The following is a 13,332-nucleotide window of genomic DNA, read 5'->3' as shown; positions in this document are numbered from 1 at the left end:
ATCCAGAAACTCAGGCGAAAGCTTTGGGGATATGGGTACAAATCGCACCATGGCAAATAGTGAGATTCGAATTAAATTAATAAAAATTTGGAATTAAATGCCTGTCCATTGGTGAAACTAACTTCGATTGTTGTTGAAATCCAACTGCTTCACTAATGTCTTTTAGGGAAGAAAATCTGTTATCCTTCCCGACATGTGACTCGAGATCCACAGCAATGTCGTTGACACTTCAACGCCACTCAATTCAAGGGATGTGCAATAAATGATGGCCTAACCAGCGACACCCACAGCCCATGAACAGTGGAACTGTGAAGATGATGATGATTACAGCCGTGATGATGATGTTAAGTCAGCACTGGAGAACGATTTGCTCAGGGACCTTGCACAGTGGCGCAATGGTTAACACTGCAACATCACAGCTCTAGTGAGATGAGTTCGGTGCTTTGTACTGCCGATGCAGAGTTTGTAAGTTCTCCCAATGTCCACGGGGGTTTAGGCTGGTTCTCCGGTTTTCTGCCACAGCCAAAGACTGGCAGGTTTATAACTAAATTGGCTATTGTAAATTATCCCGAGTGCAGGAAGGTGGTGGGGATGTGGTAGGGAATATGGGATGAATGTAGGATTAGTGTCAATGGGTGATTGTTAGTCGGCACAGACTCGGTGGGCTGAAGGGTCTGTTTCAGTGCTGCATCATGAAATAAATAGAGTCCTTTCTTAACTAAGATAAAGTTCAAAGCTGCAACTAACTTACTGGAAATGCCGATTGGAATAGGGATCGCAGGATATCTCATCTTTTAAACTTTCTTCTTCTTGCAATTTCAAAGATAAGCTGAGGCAGCTTAGTTTCTGATTACCTGCTTTTTTACCAAGAGAAACTGGCAGTGAGCAGAGAAATTTCTTGCTGCTTTGCAGACGGTGGCTTCTTTGCTTCCTTTTGCAGACAGGCCCCAGAGATGTTGATTTGCAGCTTCAAGGCTGACAAAGCAGACTGGTTAAAAAAGGATGGTTTCTACGTCATGTGACCGGACCCCTTCAACTAGCTGTCCCACTTCCTGTTGGTGAAATGATCTCCCCCTCCACTCCAATATAAACATGTTGAACATAGATACAAATAAACCTTACAATGCTGTGTATAATGACAGCTGACAATAACACCCACGTGCACAAAAATACTGTAACTAACACTTGGTTTTCATCCATTAGTGACAGTGCAAATGAAGTTTATGACGTCCAGTTCAAGTGATATTAGCTGTGTTCTGCTTAAGGTATATTTGCTGTGACATTTTAACTAACATTTGCTGTGGCTTGTGCAGTTTACCTGATATCTGCTGTGACCATGTCAAGCAATATTTGCTGTTCCCACATTAAATGATATTTAAATGATGCTTGTTGTGGTCATTTTACGTGCTATTTGCTGTGTTCAGTTTCAGTACTATTTGCTGTGACCGTTTCAATCATATTTGGTTCTTCCAGTTCAGCTGATATTTGCTGTATCCCTTTTAAGTGATATTTGCTGTGCTCATGTTAACTGAAATTTGCTGTGAAAATTTTATGTGACATTTCTAGTGTCCAGTTTAAGTGTTGTTTTCTGTTTCCAGTTTCAGTGGCATTTTCTTTGGTCATTTTAAGTAATATTTGCTGTGACCAGTCGAAGTAATATTTTCTGTGTACTGTTGAGTTAATATACTCTGCGATTAGCTCAAGTGACATCAGCTGTAGATAATATAAATAATATTTGCTGTAGTTATCTTAAATGGTATTTTACGTGGCAAATGTAAGTATATTGTTGCTGTGATTAGGAGCAATTTACAATGGCCAATTTATTTACCGACCTGCAAGTCTGTGGCTGAGGGAGGAAACCGGAACACCCAGCGAAAGCCGACACACTCATGGGGAGAACTTGCAAACTCCACACACATAGTACGCAGAATCGAACCCGCAACCCTGGAGCTGTGAGGCTGCAGTGCTTGTCACTGCGCCACTGTGCCACCCACGTGACACTGTGCTCGCTTTTATAACTAATAAGGTCAAGGAAGCCATTTGAAGATTAACATCTGTCTTTTCAGCCGTTCCATACTCTGCATTTTCTATTCTGTGTTATCTACTGCATAAAGTACTAGCCATTCATGATTATAGAAGTAATGAAACATGATTAAGTTATAATGAGTGCATTGATGTATAGGATAGTGTAGGTCAGATGGTTTCACAGGTCGGCTCAACAACGAGGGCCGAAGGGCCTGTACTGCACTGTAATGTTCTAATTCTAATTCTAATTCTAATAAATATATTAGAAAGCCTGTCTATTTATTTAAAGTCTTAATTAATAACATCAGGTGGCATCAGGTGGCAGGACTGTATCATCAACACAGAAGTCCTCGAGGCGGCCAACATCCTCAGATTGTACACACTACTGAGTCAGCGGCGCTTGAAATGGCTTGGCCATGTGAGCCGCATGGAAGATGGCAGGATCACCAAAGACACATTGTACAGCGAGCTCGCCACTGGTATCAGACCCACCGTCCATCCATGTCTCCGCTTTAAAGACGTCTGCAAACGCGACATGAAATTCTGTGACATTGATCACAAGTCGTGGGAGTCAGTTGCCAGCGTTCTCCAGAGCTGGCGGGCAGCCATAAAGACAGGGCTAAAATGTGGCGAGTCAAACTGACTTAGTAGTTGGCAGGAAAAAAGACAGAGGCGCAAGGGGAGAGCCAACTGTGCAACAGCCCCGACAAACAAATTTCTCTGCAGCACCTGTGGAAGAGCCTGTCGCTCTAGAATTGGCCTTTATAGCCACTCCAGGCGCTGCTTCACAAACCACTGACCACCTCCAGGCGCGTATCCATTGTCTCTCGAGATGAGGAGGCCCAAAAGAACAAAATAATTAATAACAACTGTTTAAGTTGGAAGTTTCGGAAAAGTTCAATTTCTTATGAAATTGGAATCTTTCTGAACTCTGATAAGTTACTGTAAGAGTCTGTCTTATGAATATCGAGTTGCTTAGCGTGAGATTGAAACCAGGAGGGTAAAGAAAACTATGTTCTTCATGGATAACACATTGCTGCCGATGCAAACCTGGTGTTATCAACTGGAAGATGCAATTAAGTACTAACTAAGTTTACCAAACAACAGCTAATACTAAACATTAAGTCATCAATACGCTAACTGTGACATGCATGATGGTTATCTAAGGGATAACAACGAGGGTTCCAGCAGGTTTCTGTTTTGGAAAGACTCTGAACTTTCCGGAGTATGCACCACATGTTATTCCTGCAAGCGGGTTCGATATCAAGAGCAGAGACCTGAGAGCGTGATAGAGACCTGTACTTCAACAGACCATAAAACTGCCTAAAGCTGTAAATATCATTATCCTATCTTTATGAATTATGTCTTTGCTTTCCTAAAATTTCTTCTATTTACTATCCAATCATTCCTGTTATTGTCTTACTTGTTTAATTCTCTTTTGAACAAAGTACATTTATTAGGTCAATTAACATTGCTAGCAAATTGGAATAACTGAAAATTATCAGGCAACGAATTAAGCCAAACACAAAATATCAGAGTGAAACAAAGTACATGGGAACATAAATCTCCATTTCCTTGTCCTTTTCATTGATTCAGGGATTTAAGCATTTCCCAGAATCATTGAAACAGAATAGAGAGAATGGTATTAGACCCAGCGACCCTTTTTCCACACCCTGCCTCCAGTAAGGACTCCATTTCATTCTCACAGTTTCTCCTTCTCCGACACATCCGCTCTGATGATGCAACCTTCCACAACAGCGCCTCTAATATATTTTCGTTTTTCCTCAACCGAGGACATCTTTCAATTTAGTATGCTCTACTCGCTGCTCACAATGCGGTCTCCTCTACGCTGGGGAGGTGAAACGCGGATTAGGTGACAACTTTTCCAAATACCTTCACTCAGTCCGGAAACATAACCCCGATCTTCCTGTCGCTTGCCATTTCAACACAAACCTCTGCTGTCATTCCCACATCAATTACTTGGGCTTACTGCATTGTTCCAGTGAACATCAACGCAAACTGGAGAAGAGCAACTCATTTACTGATACGGCAAGCTACAGGCAACTGGACTGAACATTGAGATCAATAATTTCAGAGCATGACTCGCCCCCATTGATTTTATTTTTAGTCTTACCTTTCATTATTAAATTATGTTACATTACTTTGTTACATCATTCATTTTTTTCATCATGTGCCTGCCCAATGTTTTTATTCACGTTTGTGCTTTTGGCTAGAGCTTTCATTATTCAGTCATTTAAACCATCTCTGCACTAACGTGTTGTCTTTCACCACAACATTAGCGCATCTTCGTTGCCTTTGCCTTTGCCGCATGACTTCCTTGTCAGATATTCTCTGTGACCCTCGGGCCTATCAACACCTTCCATTTTGTTCTCTTTTGCCCTACTCCAGCTTTATTTGTTTAAACGCTATTACATTCCTAACGTTTGATAAGGTTCCCCACGGTAGGCTATTGCAGAAAATACGGAAGTATGGGGTTGAAGGTGATTTAGAGCTTTGGATCAGAAATTGGCTAGCTGAAAGAAGACAGAGGGTGGTGGTTGATAGCAAATGTTCATCCTGGAGTTTAGTTACTAGTGGTGTACCGCAACGTTCTGTTTTGGGGCCACTGCTGTTTGTCATTTTTATAAACGACCTGGATGAGGGTGTAGAAGGGTGGGTTAGTAAATTTGCGGATGACACGAAGGTCGGTGGAGTTGTGGATAGTGTCGAAGGGTGTTGTAGGGTACAGAGGGACATAGATAGGCTGCAGAGCTGGGCTGAGAGATGGCAAATGGAGTTTAATGCGGAGAAGTGTGAGGTGATTCACTTTGGAAAGAGTAACAGCAATGCAGAGTACTGGGCTAATGGGAAGATTCTTGGTAGTGTAGATGAGCAGAGAGATCTTGGTGTCCAGGTACATAAATCCCTGAAAGTTGCTACCCAGGTTAATAGGGCTGTTAAGAAGGCATATGGTGTGTTAGCTTTTATTAGTAGGGGGATCGAGTTTCGGAGCCACGAGGTCATGATGCAGCTGTACAAAACTCTGGTGAGGCCGCACCTTGAGTATTGCGTGCAGTTCTGGTCACCGCATTATAGGAAGGATGTGGAAGCTTTGGAAAGGGTGCAGAGGAGATTTACTAGGATGTTGCCTGGTATGGAAGGAAGGTCTTACGAGGAAAGGCTGAGGGACTTGGGGTTGTTTTCGTTAGAGAGAAGGAGGAGGAGAGGTGACTTAATAGAGACATACAAGATAATCAGAGGGTTAGATAGGGTGGATAGTGAGAGTCTTTTTCCTCGGATGAGGATGGCAAACACGAGGGGACATAGCTTTAAGTTGAGGGGTGAAAGATATAGGACAGATGTCAGAGGTAGTTTCTTTACGCAGAGAGTAGTAGGGGCGTGGAACGCCCTGCCTGCAACAGTAGCAGACTCACCAACTTTAAGGGCATTTAAGTGGTCATTGGATAGACATATGGATGTAAATGGAATAGTGTAGTTCAGATGATCGGCGCAACATCGAGGGCCGAAGGGCCTCTACTGCGCTGTAATATTCTAATTCAAATTCTAATTCTAACCTTTACCATTTCTGATGAAAGCTCACTGACCTGAAACTTTCACTCTGCTGCTCTTTTCACATATGCTGCCAGACCTGCTAAGTATTTCCAGCACTTTTTGTTGTTATTTTATAACCCTTTCTTTAATCGATTTCCAAATTCAGTTTCCACCCCAAGCTCTTTCCTTTTCTTGTTGCCTCCTTAATTTGTGCCTATCTTTTCCAGAACTCCAAGATTGAAGGCCTCCAATCAGACATCCGTCACTGTCACAGTATCATGTCAGCTCTTATCAAAATCACAAATGGCACCCTGTGTGACTGAAATAAACATTAACTTTTCCTCCTCAAGTTCTCTTCCTCTCCGCAGCAATGGACTGAGTTGATCACTCAATCCTCCAACTCTCTCCACCATGTCTGGAACTGCAATCATCTGTTTCCATTCTTATCATTATAATCATTGCCAGAATATCACCATCAGTAGGTTCTATTCCAATTTCTGCAGCAGTGTCTCTGTTTATCCCGAATGGTCTATTTCTCAGTTGCATTCTGTCTTCCAGCGACATCACCTGGAAACCGAATGTCAGTTTCAATATTGGTGTGGAAGACACCAAACTCTACCTCACCCTCACATCTCTCGTTCCTCAGTTGTCTCTGGATTGTCACACGGCTTGTCAGAAATCTGGTATTGGGTGAACAGCAATGTCCTTTAATTAAATATTGGGAAGGCTGAATCCATTTACTTTCTTCCTTGCCTCAAACTTTACTCTCTAGCCAGAATTCCTTTTCCTGGAAACTGTCTGAGACTGAACCATATTTTTTGCAACCTTGGTCAGATAGTTGACCTCGACATGAGCATACAACCACAAGCCTGCGCCATCTCAATGACACATTCCTCTTACCCACTTTCACCTCAAATGCTGCTGTGCCTTTGCCAGCTCCAGAGTTGCATGCTCAAACACACTCCTGGCAGACCTCCCACATTCTACGCTCGTATTTTTTCTTTTATTTATATGGAGGAATCATACTCACTGTGTCCGCTGTCAGAACCAGCTACTGCCCACGTTTATTGAAGCTCATGAATGGTAACCAGGGATGAAATCTAATCACAAAGCCAGGAGCCAATCAAACAGCAGCCAGCACAAGTTAATCAAATTCGAGTAAGACAGGGTCACATGACCAGGCTTTGTTCCTGGTCAATTTTATTCTACCTGTCTCCGAATCCAATTGTTGTCTGCCCACGACCAAATCAGGAGCACAGCCTGAACATCAGGTATGCCAAATGCCACAGCTTAAATCCAGACCAGGAATAAGACCCCAATCCCCGTCCAGCACCGTTCCACCAAGTTCTCCTTGTCTTCATTGCTCCACTGAAATAATTTGAAGAATCGTGGACGAACATATCAATCCTGCTATAGATGACACCCTGTCAATCACAACAATCTGCCAAGCGATAGATCGCTGTGAACTTTGTCCACTCCTCCCTTGTCATCTGTTGTGGAACAGTATTTGTTATGCACCACTGTTTATGCTGCTCCATCAGCAGGTTTTTCCCCAATAAACTTTACCCAGGGCATCGTAAATTCCAGCTCTACACCATTTCAACCCTCTTCTTGCCTTCAAAACCCGTCTGGAAGTCAATATCTCTCACAACGTGCTCATCAATCTCGCACTCTCTATACTTTTCCACTCGTGCTTGATGTCACGCTGTTTTAGCCTGCTCTATTATGTCTTCTAAGATGTCTGGATGTGTGTCGTGCTTTGTTCATGTCAGTTGCCATGGTTGTGCAGGTCACCATTTTCTGGCCACTCCATACTCTACGGTCTGGCTTAACCTGCTGATTTCCCCATTGCAGTGGAAAGTATGTTGGCAAAGTACATACCCAAAGAAATAGAGGAACCATCAGAAGTCCATTGATACTGGGCTTTCCTATAATTGCTGAAGCCCGCTTAGATCAGAGAACCTGTGCAATGGGATTTGTGTCATATATCTTTTTAAAATATATTTTAGCACTAATATCATTTGACACAATTACTTTAATATTATTGCCATGCCCAGTAGAACCATGTCAAATTCATATCTTTTAATATAGAATTTCACTAAGTGCGTAGCATTTTGCAAGTGACTTTTCTTTTAAAATGGACCTGACGAGCCGCAAATAATGGCCACCAAAGGTCATCTGCCCTGATCAGTGAATTTCTAAACAGCCATACAGTCTCGCAAGAACAAAGTGATATATTCCAGACTCAGACGTGGCAACTCCCCGTATCCTCAGACAATCCAAGAGGCAATCCTTAACTGAATGGGTCTTTCTGAAACAAAGTCAGTAATCAAGCAATAAGCCAGATAATGAATAATCACACTAATCCCCAAATCATATTTGCGAAAGGGAAATGTGATAATGCACATGATTAACTAGCCATGTTGGTTTAGTTTTATTCTTTAACTGCTATCTGAAGAAAGTCACAACAGCAACAACAAAAAGGGCAGAAAAATCTATGCCTCGATAATTGGAGGCTGTAGCATGAGGTCTCCAAGCCTGTTCTATTTCGAATCCACTGGTGCTGCAAACTGACCTCGTGGTAGCGAGACGACAAGCAAACAAGTTTGTGGCCTGCAGAAATTCTATCTCTTCAAGAGAATCCTGACAGCCACTTCAGCACGTGACTCTGGCTGTTGAACTTAGTAAAGCTAAACTTCAGGAGTGAAGGCGCATTTTTCATAAGGTCTGCAACGTGTCTTTTCGGGAACGAGCCATGTGACTTATGAACTATTATTTTGAATATAAGCTGTAAAAGTGCACTATTCCTTTCAACTGTACTGTCCTCAAGTGTGTTTGTTTATGTTGCTGTGTGAGTGTGTGCCATAGCGTTAGATTTCACGGTGAGTATTGAATGACAATCCAGAGGTTGTGCATTCATGCAATGCAGTATATGTGAAGAGCAGTTATGGTCTTCAAACAGGAGCTGAAATGCTCTCATGTAGCTTGTATATTCGAACAGGAATCACAAGAAAAATAATAATGTACAATTGACACATTGATGCACTGATAACAAAATGCTGCTAATGAGCCAATGTTGCAAATGATTTATCAATTGAGTATGTATAGCTGCATGTTCTAATAGTGATTAAGAGCAGCTGATACTAATTGTGGAAAGATAAGGGTACTTTTGGATGTACAAGTTTAAACCTGGAGAGGGATACAGGGAGCTGGACTCTCGAAGGGAAATGTAGTCTGCACTTATGCTGCATGGATTATTGTGAATAAACCTATGTGGAAGTAAGACCAGCCGCTGATTTATCCTTTGACAGATGCGCTTTTACCAAATTAACATAATGGTCCTGCATTTTGCACCTTCCCAGGATCAGATCTTGTAATTGTGATGTTTCATGCTCCTTTGTTGATCTCTGTCAGGGCGAGGGATTTGCCTGACTTCAGGCCGCGCAGGGCAGGTGAACTAAATATTCTATTAGGCTATGAGTTCCTCCTTCAGGGTAATTCAAACCAACAAGGAACCTACTCACCGCAAAGTAAAAATCTTCAATAATTGTACTTCATGTGTGGGATCGGCAGAAGGACGTGGGGATGCTTTTTCTGGAAGATTTGCCTTGAAGATATTTTGGAGGCTTTGTTGAATGCCAAGTTCGGAAGTGTAGAACTGATCCATCTTGATATTGTGAGAAATCGAACATAAAATCACATAAATATTTGGAAACAGCATATAAAATGAGGAGGGAAAATAGACCTTCTCGCGAAGGGAAGAGAAATTATTGAAACAGGAAGATGTTTGTACTGACACTGGATTGAATCTGATTCACCAGTGAATCCACGTCTTCGGTTTCTGTTTGTTATAAATGTGAAATCTGTGACAGCTTTGCCATTAATCTGGGGCCAAAATTGTGTTACTTACTTTCCGTGGAAATCTGTAATCTGTTGTCAATCATTTCCAAAACTCTGAGTAAGAGCTGTGCTGCTAACAGCTTCCTCCATTAGCTACCAACTGAACACTTGAGCGACAGTTGCATCAACAAGACGGCAAGGTTGGCCCTCCCATTAGCCCGATCCCCCGCACACCCATTCTGCATTCCCCCTGTTTCTAGGATGTCTCTGCATGTAGTGGGAATAGAAGGTTCATCTAATTCTCAAGATTAAGCCTTGAATGCCACAAGGTTCGATACACAGCAACATAAGTATCCATATTGTGCCCTCCCCTTTAAAACATGTAACGAAGCATTGATCAGGAATTGAAGAGCCTGGATCAGATCCAATGACCCTTCCTCTTGTCCATATATGATTCAACTCTGTCTATTTTCCTTGTTCACCTTATCATTGAAATGTATCTATTCGAAATTATCAGAGTCAATCATGAAGCTCGTGGCTTGTTTCAACAAATGGACCAACAATGTGTTATTCTTCCCCCAACTACACTGTGATTTGCCTCTTTCAATTATTCGTTCAAAGATTGAGGCCAGGATGAGATGAAAGTTACTCTGGATGAATGGCGGACAAACTGAAACTGTCTTCTTTCACTCCCGCAAAAAAAAACACATTTTTTGCATTGTTTCCATCAGATTTGGGCTGATGAAAGGCAACTAAAAATCGCAATACATAGATGCCATGAAAAGGCCTCGTTCAACAAGAGAGAATCTAACCACCTCCCTTTGATATTCACCATCGTGGTCCCTCCCCAATTACCACATTATTAATTTCATAGGCGTTACCTTTGATCAGAAATTTAACTGTGCCTGCCAAATAAATATTGTTGCTCCAGAGAAGATCAGATGCTGGGATTTATGCAACAAATAACTCACTGACTTTTACATCCGCAATCTACAAGGCATAAGTCAGAATAATGGAATACACTCCAAATTCCTGGATCTCTGCCGCCGCCAACAAAACTCAAGCGCCTCAGGAGGATCCAAGCAAATGGGCTTGCTTGATGTGCCTCCGATGCACCATACTAACACGTAACTCCTTCCACCACCAGCACACAGTGGCTGCCGTGTGCACCATACATAACATCACACCGCAGGAAGTTACTAAATTTATTTCGACACCTCATTTCAAGCACGAGACCGCTAACACCTAAAAGGATAAGGGCGGCAGATGCGTGGAAACATGAACACCTGAATGCTCCCTCCAAGACACAGACATCCTGAGTTGGAACGACATCGTCATTTCTTCATTATTGCTGGGTCAAAATCCTGGAACTTCCTTTCTAATTGTACTGCGGGTGTACCGAAAGCAGATGGTGTCCAGCGTTTCAGGAAGGCGGCTCTCCACCAAGTTCTCAAGAGATGCTAAAGATGGTTAACACATCCCAGCCTCGCCAGCAATGCCCACATCCAAGGAAGAAGGAAGGAACTGCCTTCACCTTGCTACCTCAGTCGAAGTCCAGATGTGTGTTACATTGATGCTGGTTCCGGTCCTGAGCTCAGCACATTCTCTACCGTTTATGAATAAGCGGTCTCCCAATTAACATGGTGATGAGGAGGAATTTCTTCTCTTGAAAGTGCCATCACATTTAGAATTCACTCACCCAGAAGTCAGTCGAGTGTGGGTCATTGAATATATTTAAGATGGCTTAGACTGACTTTTCATTTCCGAGGGAGTGAAGACTTACTGTTGTATGGCAGGAAATTGGAATTACAGCCATGTTCAGATCAGCCATTATGGTATTGAATGGCAGAACATGATCGATGGGCTGAATGGCCTACTCCCACTTTTATTTCTAATGACCTTATCATCATATGTGAAACGAAATCTGTTGCAACTCTTGCACTTTCATGGAAAGGAGCTGCGGGCAAGCAAACCACATCTTCGATGTGATGGAAGCATGAATACAAATATTTTATCGCGATTTTAGTATGCATTGGCGAAAATGGAGGAGGATGATGTGTTGAAGCTGGAGGCGGTTGGAATGGAAAGTGAGAATAAGTGAATTAATATCATTGTTATGGAAGGTAGGGAAGGAGGTGAGGACAGTCACTTATGTGATGGAACAGATAAAGCTGAGGCTACTGCAAAACCTATGTGAGGAATGCACGATTAATGTGAAATGAAGAGTCTGCGGAAGCTCTGGTATGAAAGATGGCATCGTTTAAACAAACAAAAGGCGATGAGGAAACTGAGAGAATGGAAGTTATTATTTATGCAAAGTGGAGTTGGAGGAATTGTGGTCAAGATAACTGTGAAAGTTGGTGGATCACGGTAAATATTGATGCAATGTCTGTCCACTGATATTGAGGGAGGAAATTCGTGGAAGAGAAGTGAGGAGTGACAGATGGACCGTTTTTTGGCGAGGGAGGTACAGATAGTTAAATGCAAATTTGATTAAATCTTCGAGCTCGATGTGAACAAGTGTTTGTCACAGCCACAATCATTGATGTATCGGATAAAGAGGTTGAAAAGGGAAACGGAGCAGCTCGGACCGTGTGAGGGAGAGAACAATATTGACAATCCTGCCATTGTGTCCAGTTCAAGGCACCACACTTTGAGGAACAATGTTCCTTTATAGGGGTGTAGAAAATGTTCAAGAGAAAATTCCAGGGTGAAGAACAAAGAAGAAAGAAAATTACAGCACAGGAACAGGCCCTTCGGCCCTCCAAGACTGCGCCGATCCAGATCCTCTATCTAAACATGTCGCCTATTTTCCAAGGGTCTGTATCTCTTTTCTTCCTGCCCATTCATGTATCTGTCTAGATACATCTTAAAAGACTCCATCGTGCCCGCATCTACCACCTCCGCTGGCAACGCGTTCCAGGCACCCACCACCCTCTGTGTAAAGAACTTTCCACGCATATCCCCCCTAAACTTTTCCCCTTTCACTTTCAACTCGTGTCCTCTAGTAATTGAATCCCCCACTCTGGGAAAAAGCCTCTTGCTATCCACCCTGTCTATACCTCTCATGATTATGTACTCCTCAATCAGGCCCCCCCTCAACCTCCGTCTTTCTAATGAAAATAATCCTAATCTACTCAACCTCTCTTCATAGCTAGCGCCCTCCATACCAGGCAACATCCTGGTGAACCTCCTCTGCACCCTCTCCAAAGCATCCACATCCTTTTGGTAACGTGGCGACCAGAACTGCACGCAGTATTCCAAATGTGGCCGAACCAAAGTCCTATACAACTGTCACATGACCTGCCAACTCTTGTACTCAATACCCCGTCCGATGAAGGAAAGCATGCCGTATGCCTTCTTGACCACTCTATTTACCTGCGTTGCCACCTTCAGGGAATAGTGGACCTGAACACCCAAATCTCTCTGGACATCAATTTTCCTCAGGACTTTTCCATTTACTGTATAGTTCACTCTTGAATTGGATCTTCCAAAATGCATCACCTCGCATTGAACTCCATCTGCCATTTCTCTGCCCAACTCTCCAATCTATCTATATTCTGCTGTATTCTCTGACAGTCCCCTTCACTATCTGCTACTCCACCAATCTTAGTGTCGTCTGCAAACTTGCTAATCAGTCCACCTATACTTTCCTCCAAATCATTAATATATATCACAAACAACAGTGGTCCCAGCACGGATCCCTGTGGAACACCACTGGTCACACGTCTCCATTTTGAGAAACTCCCCTCTACTGCTACTCTCTGTCTCCTGTTGCCCAGCCAGTTCTTTATCCATCTAGCTAGTACACCTTGGACCCCATGCGCCTTCACTTTCTCCATCAGCCTGCCATGGGGAACCTTATCAAACGCCTTACTGAAGTCCATGTATATGACATCAACAGCCCTTCCCTCA

The sequence above is a fragment of the Heterodontus francisci genome, unplaced genomic scaffold (genome assembly GCF_036365525.1).
Source record: "Heterodontus francisci isolate sHetFra1 unplaced genomic scaffold, sHetFra1.hap1 HAP1_SCAFFOLD_72, whole genome shotgun sequence".
In the NCBI taxonomy this organism is placed as follows: Eukaryota; Metazoa; Chordata; class Chondrichthyes; order Heterodontiformes; family Heterodontidae; genus Heterodontus; species Heterodontus francisci.
This window is presented reverse-complemented; position numbering follows the sequence as displayed.